This window comes from Schistocerca piceifrons, chromosome 11 (assembly GCF_021461385.2).
Source record: "Schistocerca piceifrons isolate TAMUIC-IGC-003096 chromosome 11, iqSchPice1.1, whole genome shotgun sequence".
In the NCBI taxonomy this organism is placed as follows: domain Eukaryota; kingdom Metazoa; phylum Arthropoda; class Insecta; order Orthoptera; family Acrididae; genus Schistocerca; species Schistocerca piceifrons.
In genome coordinates this window covers 177,789,812-177,812,976 of record NC_060148.1, presented here as the reverse complement: position 1 = coordinate 177,812,976, position 23,165 = coordinate 177,789,812, and the positions used below count along the sequence as shown (strand labels likewise).

At 42.4% G+C, this 23,165-nt stretch overlaps 2 protein-coding genes across 2 annotated transcripts in view; one reads left to right on the top strand and one right to left on the bottom strand.

Annotated features, from left to right (window-relative positions):
* Nucleotides 1-23,165, bottom strand: part of LOC124719931 — a 156,777-nt gene that overhangs the window by 81,421 nt on the left and 52,191 nt on the right. The window lies entirely within an intron of this gene.
* LOC124719930 (histone-lysine N-methyltransferase EHMT1-like) overlaps nt 21,608-23,165 on the top strand; it is a 99,065-nt gene continuing 97,507 nt past the window's right edge. The window contains exon 1 of the mRNA XM_047245125.1: nt 21,608-21,688. The gene's annotated coding sequence lies outside the window, so the exon portion shown is untranslated. The remainder of the gene's footprint in view (nt 21,689-23,165) is intronic.

Below are 23,165 nucleotides of genomic sequence, written 5' to 3'. Positions count from 1 at the left end.
AATCTCTGAAAGCGATTACCTTTTTCTAAAATTGGAAGCGATGAGATTTTCGAGACTAACGTCTGTACTAATGAAGAAAAATTGTTCCCCTTCTGTACGAATTTATTAGAGAAACCGAGAGACAGAAACACGGTTAGAGACTATGTCGTCGGTACGGCGTTTGCGAACAGGCTGCAAGCCATAAATTTTGAGAACAACATCAACATAATTGAGCCTGGTCATTTCTTGGCCACAATGAAGTCGAAAATTATGCGAATTGTCAAGCATAGTCTTAGAAAACATCGTGGATTGAAAGTTAATTTTAAACTATTTTGTGAATACCAGATGCAAGCAGACGGAAATGTTATGGAATTTCAGTTCCAGACAGAAAACTACAGAGTTACAAATGAAGAAGAGCTAGCTAAAAACTTTAGGCTCGCTAGACGAAATATCTTGTCAGAAATGGATAATTTTCAAGTTCGCGGATCGGGATGGTCACTAAACAGAATTATTGGACTTCAGTTACGAATTAACAGATGTGTTCCATTGGGAGGATCATCCTACATCGAGTTACCAGATAAAATAAAAAATAAAAAAGCTTGCAGCAACGCAAAAAATAATGATCAGGAGTTTTCTGTGGGCTATAAAATCTGCGCTGTATCCTGTAGATAAAAATTCAGAAAGGGTAACAAAATATAAAAATGTTGGACTTGATCTCGATCAGAAGCTTGAGAATGTTCAGTTTCCTGTACTGGTTGATCATATTCCGGAAATCGAGAGCAGAATCGACGTATCCATCAAGGTCTATTCGTTCGATGACAACTATCAAGTGTACCCACTGAAAATTACGAAAGGTAAGAGAGAGAAACATGTAAATCTCCTCTATTTCAAGGAAGGAAATAATTCACACTACTGTTACATACAGAATTTCTCTCCGCTTGTCTCGAATCAAATCAATAAACATGAAGAAGCAAAATTTATTTATGACATGTGCTTGCTTCACTTCAACAGCAAGCAGAGGTTGGATGAACACACATCAAATTGTTTAGTTAACAAGCCACTAAAAGTGGAAATGCCGAAGAAAGGGTCATATGTTAGCTTTGAAAATTATCGAAATACACAGAAAGTCCCATTCTGCTACTACACCAGATACATGAATGGACACTATAAAGGCCGGCCGGTGTGGCCAAGCGGTTAAAGGCGTTACAGTCTAGAACCGCGTGACCGCTACAGTCGCAGGTTCGAATCCTGCCTCGGGCATGGATGTGTGTGACGTCCTTAGGTTAGTTGGGTTTAAGTAGTTCTAAGTTCTAGGGGACTCATGACCTTAGAAGTTCAGTCCCATAGTGCTCAGAGCCATTTGACACTATAAAGACCCCGTCGTGTACAGAGGGCCGAACTGCCATAAAAAGTTTACGGAATGCATGTAGCAAGAGGTCGAAGAGATTGGAAGAATTTACTCTGAAGCTGAAGAAATGAGTACATTGACTGCTGAAGAACGAAGAGGACACAGTCACGTCGATTAAATATTTGGGCATATCATTGCAGAGCGATATGAAGTGGGACAAGCATGTAATGGCAGTTGTGGGGAAGGCGGATAGTCGTCTTCGGTTCATTGGTAGAATTTTGGGAAGATGTGGTTCATCTGTAAAGGAGACCGCTTATAAAACACAAATACGACCTATTCTTGAGTACTGCTCGAGCGTTTGGGATCCCTATCAGGTCGGATTGAGGAGCACCTAGAAGCAATTCAGAGGCGGGCTGCTAGATTTGTTACTGGTAGGTTTGATCCTCACGCGAGTGTTACGGAAATGCTTCGGGAACTCGGGTGGGAGTCTCTAGAGGAAAGGAGGCGTTCTTTTCGTGAATCGCTACTGAGGAAATTTAGAGAACCAGCATTTGAGGCTGACTGCAGTACAATTTTACTGCCGTCAACTTACATTTCGCGGAAAGACCACAAAGATAAGATAAGAGAGATTAGGGTTCGTACAGAGGCATATAGGCAGTCATTTTTCCCTCGTTCTGTTTGGGAGTGGAACAGGGAGAGAAGATGCTAGTCGTGGTACGAGGTACCCTCCGCCTAGCACGGTATGGTGGATTGCGGAGTATGTATATAGATGTAGATGTAGATGTAGAATCTACAGCTTGTACACCGTGCGCACGCCACTACACGAGAAAAAATAATAAAGGTCCGTCATCATGATCATGTGACTGGAAAATACGTCGGTCCATTGTGCAGCAGTCGCAATCTTCAGCTGACACATCCGAAGTTTGTACCGATTTAATTGGATAACTTGCCCGGGTACGATTCGCATCTCTTTGTGAAAGAACTTGGGTATAATAAGAAAAAGATAGATTTAATACCTAACAATGAGGACAGATACATAAGTTTTGGGTAGAGAACAGCTAATTTGAAGATGAGATTTACTGACACATTTAAATTTATGGCTTTGTCACTTCACAAACTTTCATCGAATTTGACTACACAACAGCTGAAAAACATCAGACAAATCCTTCCCAGAAGAACTCAGCGATCAGAAAAGGTGTATAGCCATACGATTATATGGACTCTTGGAAGAAATTTGAAGACATACAATTACCACCAAAAGAAGAGCTTTACAACAAATTGAACGACTGTGAAATATGTGATGAAGATTACAAACACGCAGAAATGGTCTGGGAAAAATTTGGAATGAAAAATCTTGGCGAATATCATGATCTGTATGTGAAAACTAGTGTGCTGTTACTGGCTGGTGTCTTGTAGAATTTCAGGAAAGCTTGTATGACAGCCTATGATTTGGATCCATCTTGGTATTTTACAGCTCCTGGTGTGTCATGGGATGCTATGCTGGAAACGACCCAGCAGCCGCTTGACTTGCTACATGACTACGACATGATTTTGATGGTCGAAAAGGGCATAAGAGGAGGAACATCACAGTGTTGCAAAAGATATGTCGAGGGGAACGACAAGTATATGAAGGACTTTGATGCTAACAAGACATCAAATTATCTGACATATTTGGATGCAAGCAGTCTGTGTGGTTGGGCTATGAGTCAATATCCGCCTTATGGGGAATTCGAGTGGGATGATCCAGAAAGCTTTGATTCTGCAAAAATAAGCGAGATGTCAAACACTTCTCAAGAGGGATGCATATTCCAAGTAGATCTTGAATATCCGAAGGAGCTGCACGATTTACATAAAGATTTACCACTCGCTCCTCAAAATAAAATTGTTCGAGGAACTAAAGAAAGCAAATTGTTGACTACACTGAATGACAAACAGAAATATGTGGCTCACTATAGAAATCTCAAACAGTGCCTCTCTCTGGGAATGAAACTCTCTAAAATACACAGAGTATGAAAATATGAGCAGTCTGACTAGTTAAAGTAATATGTTGTTGTTGTTGTGGTCTTCAGTCCTGAGACTGGTTTGATGCAGCTCTCCATGCTACTCTATCCTGTGCAAGCTTTTTCATCTCCCAGTACCTACTGCAACCTACATCCTTCTGAATCTGCTTAGTGTATTCATCTCTTGGTCTCCCTCTGCGATTTTTACCCTCCACGCTGCCCTCCAATACTAACTTGGTGATCCCTTGATGCCTCAGAACATGTCCTACCAACCGATCCCTTCTTCTGGTCAAGTTGTGCCACAAACTTCTCTTCTCCCCAATCCTATTCAATACTTCCTCATTAGTTATGTGATCTACCCATCTAATCTTCGTCATTCTTCTGTAGCACCACATTTCGAAAGCTTCTATTCTCTTCTTGTCCAAACTATTTATCGTCCATGTTTCACTTCCATACATGGCTACACTCCATACGAATACTTTCAGAAATGACTTCCTGACACTTAAATCAATACTGGATGTTAACAAATTTCTCTTCTTCAGAAACGCTTTCCTTGCCATTGCCAGCCTACATTTTATATCCTCTCTACTTCGACCATCATCAGTTATTTTGCTCCCCAAATAGCAAAACTCCTTTACTACTTTAAGTGCCTCATTTCCTAATCTAATTCCCTCAGCATCACCCGACTTAATTAGACTACATTCCATTATCCTTGTTTTGCTTTTGTTGATGTTCATCTTATATCCTCCTTTCAAGACACTGTCCATTCCATTCAACTGCTCTTCCAAGTCCTTTGCTGTCTCTGACAGAATTACAATGTCATCGGCGAACCTCAAAGTTTTTATTTCTTCTCCATGAATTTTAATACCTACTCCTAATTTTTCTTTTGTTTCCTTTACTGCTTGCTCAATATACAGATTGAACAACATCGGGGAGAGGCTACAACCCTGTCTTACTCCCTTCCCGACCACTGCTTCCCTTTCATGTCCCTCGACTCTTATAACTGCCATCTGGTTTCTGTACAAATTGTAAATAGCCTTTCGCTCCCTGTATTTTACGCCTGCCACCTTTAGAATTTGAAAGAGAGTATTCCAGTCAACATTGTCAAAAGCTTTCTCTAAGTCTACAAATGCTAGAAACGTAGGTTTGCCTTTCCTTAATCTTTCTTCTAAGATAAGTCGTAAGGTCAGTATTGCCTCACGTGTTCCAGTGTTTCTACGGAATCCAAACTGATCTTCCCCGAGGTTGGCTTCTACTACTTTTTCCATTCGTCTGTAAAGAATTCGTGTTAGTATTTTGCAGCTGTGACTTATTAAGCTGATAGTTCGGTAATTTTCACATCTGTCAACACCTGCTTTCTTTGGGATTGGAATTATTATATTCTTCTTAAAGTCTGAGGGTATTTCGCCTGTTTCATACATCTTGCTCACCAGATGGTAGAGTTTTATCAGGACTGGCTCTCCCACGGCCGTCAGTAGTTCCAATGGAATATTGTCTACACCGGGGGCCTTGTTTCGACTCAGGTCTTTCAGTGCTCTGTCAAACTCTTCACGCAGTATCATATCTCCCATTTCATCTTCATCTACATCCTCTTCCATTTCCATAATATTGTCCTCAAGTACATCGCCCTTGTATAGACCCTCTATATACTCCTTCCACCTTTCTGCTTTCCCTTCTTTGCTTAGAACTGGGTTTCCATCTGAGCTCTTGATATTCATACAAGTCGTTCTCTTATCTCCAAAGGTCTCTTTAATTTTCCTGTAGGCGGTATCTATCTTACCCCTAGTGAGATAGGCCTCTACATCCTTACATTTGTCCTCTAGCCATCCCTGCTTAGTCATTTTGCACTTCCTGTCGATCTCATTTTTGACACGTTTGTATTCCTTTTTGCCTGTTTCAGTTACTGCATTTTTATATTTTCTCCTTTCATCAATTAAATTCAGTATTTCTTCTGTTACCCAAGGATTTCTACTAGCCCTCGTCTTTTTACCTACTTGATCCTCTGCTGCCTTCACTACTTCATCCCTCAAAGCTACCCATTCTTCTTCTACTGTATTTATTTCCCCCATTCCTGTCAATTGCTCCCTTATGCTCTCCCTGAATCTCTGTACAACCTCTGGTTCTTTTAGTTTATCCAGGTCCCATCTCCTTAAATTCCCACCTTTTTGCAGTTTCTTCAGTTTTAATCTACAGGTCATAACCAATAGATTGTGGTCAGAGTCCACATCTGCCCCTGGAAATGTCTTACAATTTAAAACCTGGTTCCTAAATCTCTGTCTTACCATTATATAATCTATCTGATACCTTTTAGTATCTCCAGGGTTCTTCCATGTATACAACCTTCTTTCATGATTCTTAAACCAAGTGTTAGTTATAATTATGTTGTGCTCTGTGCAAAATTCTACAAGGCGGCTTCCTCTTTCATTTCTGTCCCCCAGTCCATATTCACCTACTATGTTTCCTTCTCTCCCTTTTCCTACACTCGAATTCCAGTCACCCATGACTATTAAATTTTCGTCTCCCTTCACAATCTGAATAATTTCTTTTATTTCATCATACATTTCTTCAATTTCTTCGTCATCTGCAGAGCTAGTTGGCATATAAACTTGTACTACTGTAGTAGGTGTGGGCTTCGTATCTATCTTGGCCACAATAATGCGTTCACTATGCTGTTTGTAGTAGCTTACCCGCATTCCTATTTTCCTATTCATTATTAAACCTACTCCTGCATTACCCCTATTTGATTTTGTGTTTATAACCCTGTAGTCACCTGACCAGAAGTCTTGTTCCTCCTGCCACCGAACTTCACTAATTCCCACTATATCTAACTTCAACCTATCCATTTCCCTTTTTAAATTTTCTAACCTACCTGCCCGATTAAGGGATCTGACATTCCACACTCCGATCCGTAGAACGCCAGTTTTCTTTCTCCTGATAACGACATCCTCTTGAGTAGTCCCCGCCCGGAGATCCGAATGGGGGACTATTTTACCTCCGGAATATTTTACCCAAGAGGACGCCATCATCATGTAATCATACAGTAAAGCTGCATGCCCTCGGGAAAAATTACGGCTGTAGTTTCCCCTTGCTTTCAGCCGTTCGCAGTACCAGCACAGCAAGGCCGTTTTGGTTATTGTTACAAGGCCAGATCAGTCAATCATCCAGACTGTTGCCCTTGCAACTACTGAAAAGGCTGCTGCCCCTCTTCAGGAACCACACGTTTGTCTGGCCTCTCAACAGATACCCCTCCATTGTGGTTGCACCTACGGTACGGCTATCTGTATCGCTGAGGCACGCAAGCCTCCCCACCAACGGCAAGGTCCATGGTTCATGGGGGGGAAAGTAATATATAAATCTGAATATACACAGATGAGGACCGAGGCTACAAACGACTCCGAGAAAGACTTCTTTAAGCTGATGAATAACTCGGTCTTTGCCAAGACAATGGTAAACATAAGAAACAGAGTAGACATAAAATTAGTACCAGATGGAGAAAAATGTGATAAACTTGTACCAAAGCTAAACTTTAAAGGAAGAGCTATATTTAATGAAAATCTTGTTTCTATCACATTTAATAAGCCTATGTTGGAATGACCATACTCGATCTGTCTAAAGAACTGATGTATGACTTTCATTACAGTACAATGAAGCCGAAGGGTGGGGAAAATATTGAGCTGTGCTACCAAGACATGGACAGCTACATATATAACATTCAGACTGAAGACTTCTACGAGGACATGAAATCGATAATTGATTACTTTGATAGGAGTGATTATCCAGCAGATAATATTTGTGGTCTTCCACATGTAAACAAAGTTTTAGGAAAAATGAAGGTGCAATGGAAAAGTAATGGGAGAGTTCTGTGGCATAAGGGCGAAGATGTAGGCTTATGATGATGATTATAAAATAGAGAAAAAGTCTAAACGAGTCAAGAAATGTGTAGTCAAAAATAGAATCATCTTGGAAGAGAAGGATTAACATGATTCGAAGTGAAAGACACAAAATCTACTCAGTTGAAGTAAACAAGAAGGCGCTGAGCCCACATCACAACAGAAGACATGTCCTGGAAAATGGAGCAGATACACTGACGTACGGACACTACGCAGTCTGAGACGGGACGCATTATTGTCACCTTCTTCATAATCAGTATGGTCAACATATTCATTATCAGCGAATTCATCTTCTGATTTAAAAAAATTACCATAATGCAGGTCTGTTGCATATCATTTCTGCTAGCTCTTCAACAGTAAAAGTATTGTCATCTTCATGATCGACCTCTTCTTCAGGTCTGTTTTCTAGCTCTTCAACAGTGTCGTTCTGAGTCCATTTATAACATACAAAAATATTCTATATTGAAAAATTTTCTGCGTAAAATGGAGACTCTCATCAAGAAGCTCAACAATGCAAGCAGCACGAAAGAGATTAAAAAACTAAGTGAGCTACAGGTAGGCGTCTCTGTATAACGTTACTGGATGTGAACGTTTTAAACAGTAGATACAGAGAAGGAACTTGTATAGAGCTTAATAATGACTTTAAAATTATTTTGCCAAATAGATATGCTAAATTAATTACTGATTGGGACGTTGAATTTTTTGAAGCTGGACAGATGAAAATGAGATATAACAGTATGGAGAGGCTTAAAATTAAAGACAATGAATTTCATGATCTGGAATTCAGTATGGGTAACTTTTTCCTACTTCCGCCACTGCGGCGGACCTTTCTGGGCTCTTCGAAAGTCTTTCTTGAATTTTAATTTTGTGGGTGTGTTGGGGTTGCTCGCAGGATTATCCACGAAAATTGTCCAAGAGTGCGCTCAACCTACCCACTTACTACTATAAAAAATAGCCGATTTTTTAATAGCGTCATATTTCATATTCTCATAAGCATAATAAAAGCGGCTATTAACAAATCATTCCTTTTCCAGAACGGGAAGAGAGACAAAAAATGTTTACACTTTTACACTTCACATTTCTCCTCCGTATTTATAAATGTGTACAGAAAGCTATCAGATGTCCTTCTTGGTTGTGTGGCAGAATAGTGTGCAGTAGACGTATTATTCTTTTTTGAACTGTTTATTCCCTTGTAACACTGCAAGACGCGTACTGCCATCTGTCGGCCAACGGCTACACTGCGTCCTCTGTAGCTCCTTCCGCAGTCAACGTCTTCTGCAACACCAACCACCAACCGAGTACGTCTTTTCACACGGCTGATTCTGCCCGAAGTCGCAGAACGCTCGTACATCGATATCTGGTCTTGTGGGCGAGTACGGAAACCATAGTCTATAAGCATGAAAGAAGGTGAAAGAAAATAACTAAACGACAAAACTGCCACGTCAGAGACACAGAAAGATCAAAGAGTGTCTTAGATCGGCGAAAGAGAAAAGGGACCCACTTGCAATGTCGGGAATATACCGTATACGATGCACATGCGGAGAAGTTTATGTCGGAATGACTGGACGATCAATTAACACCAGGATCAAAGAGCATAAGCGACATTGCAGGTTGGGGCAGGTGGAGAAATCGGCCGTGGCAGAGCACGCACCGAGTGAGACCGACCACGGAACAAAAACCTCCGACACGGAAGTTCTGGCTGTAGATGGTTCAAATGGCTCTGAGCACTATGGGACTTAACATCTGAGGTCATCAGTCCCCTAGGACTTAGAACTACTTAAACCTAACTAACCTAAGGACATCACACACAGCCATGCCCGAGGCAGGATTCGAACCTGCGACCGTAGCGGTCACGCGGTTCCAGACTGTACCGCCTAGAACGCCTCGGCCACATCGGCCGGCAGATAATGTTGTGTCCCTGTGTTTTACCACTGGTACCTCAAGAGCTTCAAAGAGTGTCTTTCAGTTAATATTGTCAAAACATTTATCTGAATATGGAAATGCTTTAAACACAGGTTTTCCTTTCTCCAGTCTGTCTACTTAGCTGAGTGGTAGGAAGTGTATTGTCTCTAGTGTTCAGACATTTCACAGGAATCCAACGTTGTGGTCATGTTAGTTTTAATAACCCCCTCTCCTTTCTACGTATCGCTTCGACTTTCTAGCCATCTCTTATTTGCTTAGTTCTGGCTTGCCAAATGAGCTCTTGACAGTTGTTTCTCCTTTGAGCAAGATTTTCTTTTTTCTTTCTTATTTAATGTCGGCACTTCAGTTTTCCAAGTGCAAAATCGCTGTTGCCATTTTGGACTGTCTGTCAACGTCATTTTTAGACATCTCTATTCCGCATGGCCTACTTAATTTGTTGCGTTGTTATATTTTCTCCTGTCAATTAAATTAAACATGTCATGTTGTATCCAAGGATTTCTACTGTGCCTTTTTCCGATTTACAGCCTCTGCTGCATTCGTCACTTCTCCTATCAAAGATAACCGTTCGTCCTGTAATGGATTGCTTCGTCTGTTTCAGTCAGTCGCTGCCTTTAAGTTGGCGATGATTGCGTTATGGTCTGTACAAAACTATGAGGTGGCTTCGCCTTTCATCCCTTCGCCCAAGCCTACATTTTCTTACTATTTTCTCTTCCTATTCCAGCTACCGTATTCCAGTCTCTCGTCACATTTTAAATCTTTGTCTCGCTTAACTATTTGAGTGATCTCTTGTATCGTCCATTCTTTCAATCTGTCCATCACCTGTGGTGTAGGTACGCACGGAAACTTGTATCACTGAGTGTTAGCTTTAACGTCGTGTCTATCCTGGTAATGATAATGTCAATGGCAGTTTAGTGATGGAGCTGAGTGATGTGGCACTACTTCACTGGTAGTGTCAATAGCTAACACTCGCAGAGTCGTTAAAATACATGATCTCAACATAGCAAATATTGAGGATCAACTGTCAGACATTTTTACTTGTAAATAAACGACTATCAGATAACACGTAATGTGCTATCATTACAGTAGAGTGCGTTTAGGTATTGCAATTTCGAGTACTGACAGCTGTTATTAAAGCAACAATAAGTTTGTGTTCTGGGGTGACCGCTTTTCTGAATGAGACAGCGGACAATCAGGGACGGTGGTCATGATGTCTGTTTGTGGTGGAATAAAAAAACACGAATAATCAAATGTGTGGAAGGGTACGTTGTAGCGAAAACAAAAATTGCTATGTCTTCATCGAAGTTCGTCTTTTCCTCGTGTAGGTTGGCGGCACAGTTAACGAGACGCGCTGTGCGCTTCCAGGTGGGAACGCCGATCCCGGCAGCCGCGGAGAAGCTTGCCGCTGCCGCTGCCGCTGCCGCTGCCGCTGCCGCTGCCTCGAGCCGAGCTGTGGTGGCGACCGGCCTTTGAGTTACGTTGTGCAAAACGCGACAGTTGGCTGCGACTGCGACGCTCTGTGAGCTGGTCTCGCAACATCCTTGCCTTTACGATTTGAAGAACCCTAATTATAGAAGACACTATGTTCAGAGACAGAATTTGGGAAGAAATTGGTGCACAGTTGAAACTGGCAGGTGAGTTAAATATATAATATTTTCCCATTAACGCAAATTTTTCAGGCCTGTTATGAAAATCAGTATAATCCATGCAGATGTAGAATTAGAATGATGAAAATGAACTTGAAGGTCAATTTTCGCATTACTCTTTTTTGTGACGATAAAAATTGAAAACGGCAAATACATTATAAAATGAACAATCTAAAGTACAACGAGAAAGTTACATTTTACAATACCTTCACTTTGAAAGTAAACGGTAGATTGGTGTCTTGTGATACCTTCTAGTTGTGAAAAACCACCGCCAGATTGTTGTACAGCTTTCTGTAATCAATAGATGTTCGTTTTTGAGGAAGGCGTTTCTCAACAGATTGCGCAAACAGTATGCTGCAATAAGTAATTTGTCACATTCACTTCAATTCATTGGTAGAAGATGGTGCTCAAAAAACTTGTGCCAAAAGTGCACTACTGTTTTACAAGGCCCTTCTGGTCTGACACCGTTCACAATTGAAATTCGTCTTTTGTAAATCCTGGAGTCATCTTTTGAGTGCAGCTTGGCAAAATTAAATGTTGATGTCATCCATAACGATGTATGCTGTCAGAATACAAGAATATGGAAGTTCATTTCGATGGGAATAAAGATTCAGTCGGCTATGAAAGTTGCCTTAGCTTGTTCCAAAAGTTTCTGCATGAGAGAAACTGACAAGTATTATTTGGGGAAATTTTGTGAACAAGCACGGACATTATTTCTTCCACATTTCTGCCAGTGTATACTGTAGACGTTCAGAATCAAAATTCTAGAGATGTTTAAGGTGTAACCCTATCTTGTTGTCAAGAACTTGAAACAATGCAATGAAGCTAGCGTGCGCTTATTGTTAATAAACTTATCTTTCATTGGAATTTTAGGTGAAATGTGCAAAAACAGATGGAGGAATATTCGGGACTCGTATCAGAGAAATAAACGAGAAAGAAAGCTTGGAACAGGTTCAGATGCCTCAGCAAAACCAAGATAATGGGTTCTGCTTGATCACTTGGCTTTAAGAAACCTACATTTCGTGGCATTTTAAATGAAATTGTCAAGAGCATATGGAGAAATATCAGTAACTCATACCGGAGGAATATGACATAAAATGGTTTCATTAGGTCCAAATGTGTCAGCGAAACAAAACAAATGCATTCTCTATCGTGTGATGACCACACGATTCTCGTTGCGCGTCGACAAAACTGGCGGCTAGTCGCGACGCTCCCGGAGATATATGAGCCCAAATCTCGGAAACGGCGATCGATATCAATCTGATCTCAACTTAAAAAATAATTTCGATATGTTAGCTTCTTTTCATCGGCAACGATGTATGACCTAACGTGAACCATACGTAAAGTAGCCAGCGACCACATTTTTCACTGTACACAATTCAAATTTTATGCAGTAGGTTACTTGTAAATTAAGTATCGGGATAACTGTGGCGAATATCGGAAAAATAGACACCTCATTATCAAGCTGTGATGTGAAACTGTAAGATACGCAAACATCAATTTTTTGTGCCTTTTACTTTCCTCACAATTGATTGAGAAGTAATATACAGCGGAAAAAACACGCAAAACCGGAAGAGATACTTTTCAATTTTTTAAAGTAAAAGGAGAATCTGTATCGAAAAACTAACTCTCGGAGCCGATGTAACTTTGTTGCATTAACATACAGTATTTTTTACAGCAAGAAAATCGGAATTCTTATTTTTCTTATGTATTTGAATCCGCCGCCGCCGACCGGAGCTTGGGAAACAGCGACGACTCCAGTCGTGTTGCGGCCGTGTCGCCGTCTGCCAGGGTGGGAAAAGAGGAGGGGGCAGCGTCGCAGTCGCAGCCAACTGTCGCGTCTTGCACAACGTAACTTTAAGCTGCCGACGTTTCGTCGCGCCTGCGGCAACAGTCAGTCGCTGGGGCGGTGAGAAAGCCCTGTCGGCCACAGGGGGCGGAGAATTCGCGGAGAAATAAATCCGGCTTATCTAGTTATAGTATTTACACTTGTGTTTCAGGCAGAAATATTTACAGCACTGTTATCAACGGAAAACCGAACGATAAAGATTTCCTTGTATCATAAAACGGCTCTACGTTTTCTGTCATCAGAGACGCCGCACAGATTAGATTTGGCAACAATAGTTTCAAACTGGACAGCGGTTGCTCTACACAGCAGATCGTGGAATCATTTACGCCCCGAAGTGTGGACGCGGCGTCGCAGACATCGACGTGTTTCCTGGCAGCACGACGACAGTGATACGGTCCCGAGGAAAAAAAAGGCGATGGCCATTTTCAAAATAATCTCGAACTGTTACTAAAGCTTAACTCGGCGAGAACACGGACAGCGTCTGCTGCAAGAATGGCGTCGCGAGCAACTCCGTTCCCAGTCATAACGGAATTTTCTGCCCACGGCTGTTTTCGTAGCAGTTTATAAACACCGCCTCATCGTAATTGTGCGTTTATGTGATACTGACTAATTGCGTTTACGATGGTGTGATGCAGCCCTTTTTGTAGCTGTAGCTCAATGAAAGAACGTAACATTTCTTATCGCGTTTTCTGTGGATTAAGGGAGACAACACAATGCAGTTTCAGTCTATTCTCCTAAGCAGTCAAAGTAAAAACAGAGGATTTAGCCCGCCTTGGTCAAATCACTTCATCGCCTCGCTAATAATGGTGAGCTCATTTCATGGCTTCTCTGGTTTGGAAAAGGAGATTCAGCTGTGGGCAAAAGTTTGCTACCGTCACTAACTACCGACTCACTTCCCAAATAAAGCAGTTTTCTACTATGGACTTTTCAGACAAGTCGCAGAGTGGACATCTAACTTCGTACGAGCACCTACAAATGATAAACTTCTTCTCTGTTGTCATCAAGGCAACTGTCATACCGATTTGATACGTGGCTTGAACGTGTAAGAAATCACAGCAGTACTTCGCAGAGGAGCACGCAAACTACAAAGAAAACTCTTTGACAACAAAGGTTCCACGATTCGATTCTCGATGCAGAAAACAAAGCGATGGAAATTTGTGTGTTTCGTAAATGTAACCGGCCGTGTTCGTAACGGTCGATTAAATGTACGCTCTTTGTACATCTTGAAAGTATATAACAGTGTAGCAGAACAAAAAGTACACCACTTGAATGCTAAAGCTTAATGTAGTGTTAGCAGTTAGCCAACACTACGCACACTACTTGGTTGAGGAGGCCGAATGCACGCGTTAAACTCACGCAGGCTAGAGAGGTCCGAAACAGGAGACGTAATGAATGCTATAAAGAAAAGTACGTAGCTGCTGGAATAAACTTTAATCCATCCTTGTTGTACATCGCTCTTGACGATACAAGTGAGACTCTGTAGATACATGCAATGTAATGCTAATGGCGCCTTGCTAGGTCGTAGCCATTGACTTAGCTGAAGGCTATTCCAACTATCTGCTCTGCAAATGAGCGAGGCTTCGTCAGTGTGCATCGCTAGCTAAGTCGTCCGTACAACTGGGGCGAGTGCTAGTCCGTCTCTCTAGACCTGCCGTGTGGTGGCGCTCGGTCTGCTATCACTGACAGTGGCGACACATGGGTCCGACATGTACTAATGGACCGCGGCCGATTTAAAGCTACCACCTAGCAAGTGTGGTGTCTGGCGGTGACACCACACTTAATAAGAAAACAAATCTTTTGGAATACTAAACGTATCGTCTTAGTAAGAAGACAGTGAGTCCAAGCTGTGTCGATGGTCGGAGCTGCATTGCATGTGTGGCGTTGCAGAGTCGGTCGTAATAAACAGGGCGCGGGTCTGCGTGTTGCGATAACACGGCCGTGTGTGTCGGAACGAGTCCTGACGCGATGGTTACGGAATATGCGTAAATTTACAAAAGTACGCGTCTACATCTTGATACGTGTTTCCAGGGCTGGGTTGACGGAGGTGAATTGTCGGCGCTGCTTAAGATGCAAGTGCTTGCCGACCACCACAACCACACGAGAAACAAGAGTCTTTACAGTTCGCCAGTAACAGAACAGTGAGGAATGTTTGTACACTTTCTTTCAAAAATGAGAGTTTTCAGCCAAATGACTGCACAAGCTATGCAGCGGAGCTGTTTCAAAATCCTTGGGTGGGTTGTGGAAGCGGCCAGCTAAACGAGCTCCAGTCCAACAAGAAGAGGAATTCATAGAATGAGTGTAAGTCTGTCGTTCGTGGAAATACGGAAGTGTCGGGACAGTGTTTAAACGTTTGCTGTCGTTCCAAGTGGCCAAACGTAACAAGGATACTTATCGCAACAGCACTGCGAGCTTCGAGGAAATTAGGTTATCTGAATTACTACGTGTGTGACACTAATACAACAGGGAGATTAGTTGTTGAAACCAGAGCTTGGTTCCAGCTACAGATACTGTAACTGTCTAATCCACTCGGTTTCGAACCTTTACACGGCAAGGGTAGAGGCATGTGCCGTCTATGTGCGTATCGTTATGGTGTAAGGTAAGTTTCACATACGCCAAAGAGCAGTGGACGCAGCAGTCCAGCACCGTAAAATAAAGCTTTGGTGGCCTTTGTTCTCGCGATCGGCCGTAGCCAGCTACGCGACGGAATAATATTGCCGACTTTTTTTTTTTTTTTTGCTCATATCGCCTTTTGAGTAAATTAGTTGTTAGCTGAATGCGGTCCTCCTCCTGACGTGTGCAGTGTCTGAAGGCCACCGACAGATGTTTTTTCTTATCCGCTGCCAGGTAGGAATGCCATCCGTAGGAGCCGAAGGACAACAGCTGCACACACTGCCACGAAGTAAAACAGTTTCTCACCCTGCGATGATACTCCGTGTCGACGCAAAACACACGATGCAGTCAGCTTTTTTGTTACATTTTAACAATCGGTGGGTGGTGTCAGCACATGTGGTCATTCCATGTACGTGATTAAGATATCGCCTTGAGTCGAGAGGAATTTTTCTAGCCATTATACGTCTTCATCTACATCTGCACCTGCATCTACATTTACACTCCGCAAGGCACCCAACGGTGTGTGGCGGAGGGCACTTTACGTGCCACTGTGATTACCTTCCTTACCCGTTCCAGTCGCGTATGGTTCGCGGGAAGAACGACTGCCGGAAAGCCTCCGTGCGCGCTCGAATCTCTCTAATTTTACATTCGTGACCTCCTCGGGAGGTATAAGTAGGGGGAAGCAATATATTCGATACCTCATCCAGAAACGCACCCTCTCGAAACCTGGGCAGCAAGCTACACCGCGATGCGGAGCGCCTCTCTTGCAGAGTCTGTCACTTGAGTTTGCTGAACATCTCCGTAACGCTATCACGCTTACCAAATAACCCTGTGACGAAAAGCGGCGCTCTTCTTTGGATCTTCTCTATCTCCTCCGTCAACCCGACCTGGTACGGATCCCACACTGATGAGCAATACTCAAGTATAGGTCGAACGAGTGTTTTGTAAGCCACCTGTTTTGTTGATGGACTACATTTCTAAGGACTCTCCCAATGAATCTCAAACTGGCATCTGTCTTATGAACAATTAATGTTATATGATCATTCCACTTCATATCGTTCCGTAAAAGCCGCATGGAAATTCCGACATTATCTACTAGGTCATTTATTTATATTGTGAAAAGCAGTGGTCCCTTAACACTCCCCTGTGGCACGCCAGAGTTTACTTTAACGTCTGTAGACGTCTCTGCATTGAGAACAACATGCTGTGTTCTGTCTGCTAAAACTCCGCAATCCAGCCACACAGCTGGTCTGATATTCCGTAGGCTCTTACTTTGTTTATCACGGAGTGTAAATGCATTCCACCCCTTACCACTACGCATATTACGCGTAACGCGTGTCATTCAGGTGAACATAATAAGACAGTATCTGGTGCGTTAACTGGCTTGGACTGAACGTTTTGACCGTATGTTTTGACGTGTTTTCCGGAAGATTTCCTCACACGGCCTCCCCCTTCTCAGGAGTGCAGGGTGACGCCTGCTGGAGGCTTGTGTGGCAGAAGGCCGTGCAGGGACGTGCGGAGTGCAGAACAGCTCTGTCCGGATGCATTAAAATGGCGCAACTGGACAGCGGCTGGGAGTGTGATCCACACGTGGGGGGGACACGCGGCTGGCATCTCGCGGGACACGCGGCCTTCTGCTGTGGGTGGATTTTAAAAATTAAGCCGTCGCGTCAAGTGGGAATTCACTCTCATTGCGACGATCAACACTGGGGTGTAAATTTCATTCACCTCAGAAAACCGCCACGACTCGTGGGAGACTTCAAACTGCCAACGTTCCGCGGCGCTATACTCTGTTCGTCGTAATAATAAACCTGATGTAAAGATTACGCCATCTATTCCTCCGCGTTTGCTCGGATCTCATTGGATTTCGTTTCACGTGGAGCGGAAGCCAAGCTGTGTCCAGTACAGTCAAGTGCGATCACAAGGACACGTTTTATGCTGTGTTGCACAGACACACAGACTGAGCTATGACGCGGTACAACAGCTTCAGCGGCGCATTAAACTCGGACAGCAGTGGCCAGCTAGCGGTCCAACTAACCTGCACTGCTGAGACCAGCTGCAGTTGAGACGCAGAAAGAGACGGGCAAAGAAACAATATAGCTTCAAATGTCACTTAATTTTTAAAACGAATGACATAATATTCGACATAAGTCCAGCACTGCTCTCGTTCTTAGCTAGTGTGGTGAAAAGGGTAATTTTTCTGACCGAGCTATGTATGATACAAAAGCCTACCGCAGGGATTTCACCGTAATGTTGAATACTGAAGCTAATGAAGGTATTGATTGCAGTCAGTCGTCAGGTAGACTCTTAGCTCCTTCCTCACCCGTATCCGAGAAATTCACTACTCTGACGACTAGTCGATCAGCAACAGAATCCACGAAGCCAACCAGGCGCCGCACTTCTCCTCTTCTTTTCTGCCGTCCTGGATCCCTCCAGCGTTCGGCACTGACATGTGAAAAAGCTGCGTTTGTTAGTTCCAGCACGTGTGGCAGATTAACAGTGTTTTGTTATTTCTCGGGACAGATCCCTTAACTTGGCTCCAGATCAGCTCTGTTGGGTTCATACTGTAATGGCACAGTGGAAAATGTTAAAAGGCAGCATTTGTATGGTGTGCTAGATGCTGAGAAAGTGATTGTTTTCCATGTTCCTGCGGTACTTATCTACATCTTTGGTATAAAACAATCCGGATAGTCCAAATAAAGAGTATTTGGCGTTTCATTTTTGCCTTAAATATTACATTGTTATCATTTATTAACATTTATTAACAATGCTTCATAGAACATCGATAATTAATAATTTGTATTTGAAATGAAAACAGGAATTTCGTGTGTAATAATGTAATTAGAAAGAATAAGGCGTGCATTATTCATAAAAAATGATGATGAATTTTACAATTACGAGATATAGCTATTTCAAATTGAACGAGAAAAAAAAGTGACTTGGAAGAGGCTTGAACCCGTGGACCATGATATACAGAGAATAATAATTACTAATCTGCTAGGTTACCGATATTTTTTATCTCATTTTGATTTTTGTATTCGTTCGTGGCGGACGTTCCACGGCTCTTGTTCAAGTTCATCGTTTGTCCACTGACTCAGTTAATTTTATTATAGACGGCAGATATGACGCTGACCGAACACACTTTTTTTTTAATCTCACTTTGTTCGTTTTTGTTCGTTGTATCTGCTCGGGTCGTACGTCGCAAGACACCCGTTTCAGTTCGTCGTCGATCCATTGACTCAGTTTTTTTACTACAGGGGGCAGCTAACCCTTTGACCGAACACGCAGAGTTACCGTGCCGGCAACACACTGAGCTACCATGCCGACACAGACGTCGACAAGGAGTGTGACTTTGAAACTGAACTGTATGTATCTAATAGAGTCCCTTGGAAAACTTGGCTGTAATGAAATAGTGACGCAAATTCCGGAAACCGTTTTTCTCTAGTCATCTTGTTACATGTTACACATTAATCGATTCCAACAGGATCAACAAACGTCCCGAGGTCCATGATTTTGACACACATGGTCTCTGCAATGCAACTGTCTTGACGAAGTGAACTCGCCAGTCTTTATGTAACACGGAGAGGAGACAGACAAATAATGCAGAGCAGGAATTCCTTACGGACGCCTGAGAAATCGTGAGTTGGCCGTAGGGGGACGTTCAAAAGTCTCGCGCACGACCTTTGAGGCGTTCATAGCCGGTTTATTAAGCGACCAGCATTACGCTGATTGCGGAAACAAGTGCTGGAAGCATATTTCACAGGAAAACCTTAGGAGTTCAGGGATGGCGACCAAACTCCTCATCGAGTAAAGACACATTCCCACCTGAGTGCGGAATTGCCACTGGCAGATCGGTTTGCAGAGACTGCCCCCCTGTAGTCCCACTAATTGCGGGATGGTTTCATTATATAGCAATAATGTGAAACACACTACTGTAGAACTTCGAGATGGAAGACGCTACAGAAATGTTATCAGCATGTTGTGAAAAGAGCACACGTGATCCCTTTATCGAGGAGAAAACAAAGCGATAAAAAATCCAAGTTTCTCGTCTGATGCCCGGTCAGCTACACACGATCGCTTTCAAAGTGGATGAATAACTATACTCGAAAAAATGAGCCGTATTAAATGGGCATAAATTCTTCTCTTGAGAGAAGCACGGATCTTTTTAGGGTACTTATATTCTAATAAGAAGAACGTAAGGCCAGGCTTTTTCGATTACAGGGTGCTAGAGCCAAACAAAAGTGCGCCCTTGAAATTCGTAACTTCCTAAAACGAGGAAACTTTTCGGGTGCTGAATGTATTTTCTTGGTGAGGCCAATAACTGACCAAGCTCTGTCGGTTCTAAAATATACGTGAACTTTCATAAGTAGCTTTCTACGTTAGCAAATTCGTCTCCGATGCTGGTTTGACGGCTGTTGTCTTAGCGTTAACGGTCTACAGTCATTTCCAAGACCTGTTTACATTTCAAGCATGGTGGAAGCAGTGTCGCAGACGTCGACACCCTCTTTGGCAGCACGGCTGCAGTCAGCTGGTCCAGAAGGAGACGGCTGAGAGTTTCGTCCGGATCTTGATTCGTTATTCACGTTTAACGCGCCAAGAACGCCGAAAGCGTGCGTCACAGGAATGTCGCTGAGAAATATTCCTTTTGCGGTTTAACGGAATTTTGCGGCACAGTGCTGTTTTCACGGCGTTTTATAAATTTCACGTCTTATTAATTGTTCGTTTACGCACTGCTAAAGAACTGAAAACCCTTGAACTGAGGAAAAATGTAATTACAATGAAGAGCTGAGGAAACATTTAACTTTGGAGAGAGAAAAATTACTGCCGCTTACATCAGTAAGTATCATTTTCTGGTGACGAATAAGGCAGGTAGTTTCTGCTGGAATGAACGACCACTTTTGCGATACGCTTTCCACGTCTGCATACGAGCTCTAGCCGCTGTTTCACAATAGTAAATCATTATCACGGCATGTGAACAAACCGCTGGTCGACGCTCACATAACACGTTTGAATGCTGACGTGATAATTAAGAAGCCAGGAGATGACAAGTTTTTATATCCCGTCCATGACTACTGCGAAAATAAATAACTGTTTTTATAGGCCGACAGATTGCGTAATTGAGCACACAACTGTTTGCTGTAGGGAGGCGGAAGTGTTATGCAAACATGACGCCACAAGTGGTTAGCGGAAGTCAGTGTCGTTTTTCAGTAAAGAACACAATACGTAATCTCATGTGGGAAGAAAGATAACTTTTCCGAATTTGTCTGTGGAGCCATACCTCTAAATGTGTCCTTATGCAGCCTAATCACAATTTTGTGTGCCCCACCGACGTAATTTATTGTTTACAAGTTTATTTGCTTATTACCTACTATATAAAAAGTTTCAATGCTGTTTGCACATTAATTATCATTTTTTCCCGTTTCCATTTACTTCATAAAACGGCCATTGTTCCAGAGGAAGTTAAACTGCCGACATTCCGGAGCAGCAGCAGCAACAGTCAGTCGCTTGAGGCAGCGACAAAGCTCTGTGGGCTGCAGGGCACGGAGAATTCACGCAAAAATAAATTCGTCTTATTCATTACTACGATGTGCTAGTGCAATTAAATGTGCTGGAATTCAAAACAATGTCATTACGTTTGTAAGTCATTCAGTGACGTATCTGCAACTTATATAACTTGAGCAGTGCTGGTTGAGCGAGGTTTTGTCATCCAGCACCGTTACACATGCCAGGCGTGACGTGACAAAGGTGCTGACCGCATTCTCAGGAGTTCCATACTTAATCATTGATAAAACGAATGTGCTTAAACCGGTAAAATGATTGAATGCGGTTGTATTGTTTTTTACCTTAAAAACACTGTAAGAAATTCAGCATCGGTAACCTCATTTCCAGAACAGATATGATAGTGTTTACAGGACGAACCAGATGCGGTACCGGCAGATGGCTTTATGAAGAGTGTGTTTATTAGCTGTGTGTAGGACTGTTAAAGGAATGTTTCATATTTCCTTTGGAGCAGTTAAAGTGAATATTAACATATCGTTCGTTTCCCAGAAATGGATGACACACAAAAAATATTTTTGCACTTCACATTTCTTCTCTGTTCTATATTTATAATTTTATAAGAAAAGCTATCAGAAGTCCTATCGCCATTATAATGTACTTCATCGTTGTGTGACACAATGGAGACGTATTACTGTGTTTATTCTTTTTAACGTCTCATTGTTACAGAAATTCCAGAGCCAGTACTGCGTGAGCAGACCACAGACCTGTGAGAGGCTGGCTGCAGATGGTACCTGCCGCCACCTCAGCAGTTGGCAGCACTGCAGCGTGGCTGTTACTGCGCCTTCTGTTGTCTGACGCATTTGTAGCGAGCAGTTTCCAGTGTGTAGACGTGCGTCCGCATTTTGTGCTGCAGCTTCCGAGTTGATATCTACTTCTCCGTTAATAAGGTAAAGGTGACCATTTCCATTCGTTCCCGCTATGTTGGATTATTTTCTTTTTTGTTTTTGCAAAGCCGTGGTAGTTGTACGGTCTCAAGTGTTCTCCATCGAGGCTATTGCGTGTAAAGCAAACTATGAAGGTTACTACGCTCTCAAAATACTAGCGAATTTCGTATTTAAAATCTTATTTCAAAGCGCTATCGAAATTCCAGTTAAATCTGCTGTTTCACTGACTGTAGGCATGAATGAAAAGCACAGTCACGGACTAGATTTTTTTTGTCGTTTTCGCGCCATTTTGTTGAATTGTTTTCTCGAAATATTGGTTTGTACTCGTTACTTCTGTTGCATAAAACAACTACCATGCTTGTAGGTGGGGAATAATATAACGGAATGGTGGGACACAGATTTTGTCGTGGAATAAAAGGTTTTCCTTCTATCTTCAGCAGGTGCGATGCTAGGACAGAACTTAACCCACTCTTGAATTAAAGAACTACGTTCTGTCTGGTCGCTGCGTAGAACATGGGACAGTATGATACTATATTAGTCGCGCGACATCAAACTATGTGAGACGCCTTTTATTGACAATGACGTCGTGCGGCAGTGAATCGGATATTTCGGAAGCCCTCAGCTTTACGAAAGCAGCCGAATACAGCACTTGAGCCTAACAATTATTTAGTCCAACGATTCTAATAGCTTGTTTCTCCCTGTCCTGTATTAGCAAACAGCAAGTTGATATTTTTACTTTTGTGGAGTCATGTTTTCGGCGACAATTCCGCCTGTTGCTCCATTTCGTCTTTAGTGTATTTGTGTAGATGCAGAAATCAATGAATTCTTACGTTGACCTCAAAATGTTCGCCGTTATGGGTTTAGTACTGCATTCACGTAGGCTAATAATCGTGTATCTTCAGATTGACTGTGGCTTACACTTATCAAACAGTACTCCCTTTTCTAACAAATAAGTATTTGAATGAGGAAAACAATACTGCACATTAAGCACACATATTGAAAATATTTTTTGCTAAAACCAGTCGTCCTCAATGTATTTTCTGAAAAGTCTTCATCATTGGTCAGAGCGATATAGAAAGACGTGGTGTGACGATTACAGATGTTACTGCAGTAAACTATTATCCATATTCGTGATGGAGCAGTGCACAGGCGAACTTCTGGTTCACAGTATGTCCGTTGGACTCACCAACTGGCAGTTCGCTCGTGGACTGATCGACAACAAAAGGTTGTGAAGTGTCTCTTCGGAAGGAGTCTTATTTATTTATATTTTTCTCATTTGTTCGGAGTCTTCAAAAGACGCGTGAGCGTAATTGTGTGGTCCAAGATGCAAAAATTGTTGAATGTATTATTAGCCTCAGCGTATTTGTACTTGAAGAGCATGGACTCAAATATTGAAATTGCTGTGGACCCACGCAACACTTGAAGAATACGAGGTGCGGCTAGAAAAAAACCGGACTGATGCTGGAAAAAACATTTATTT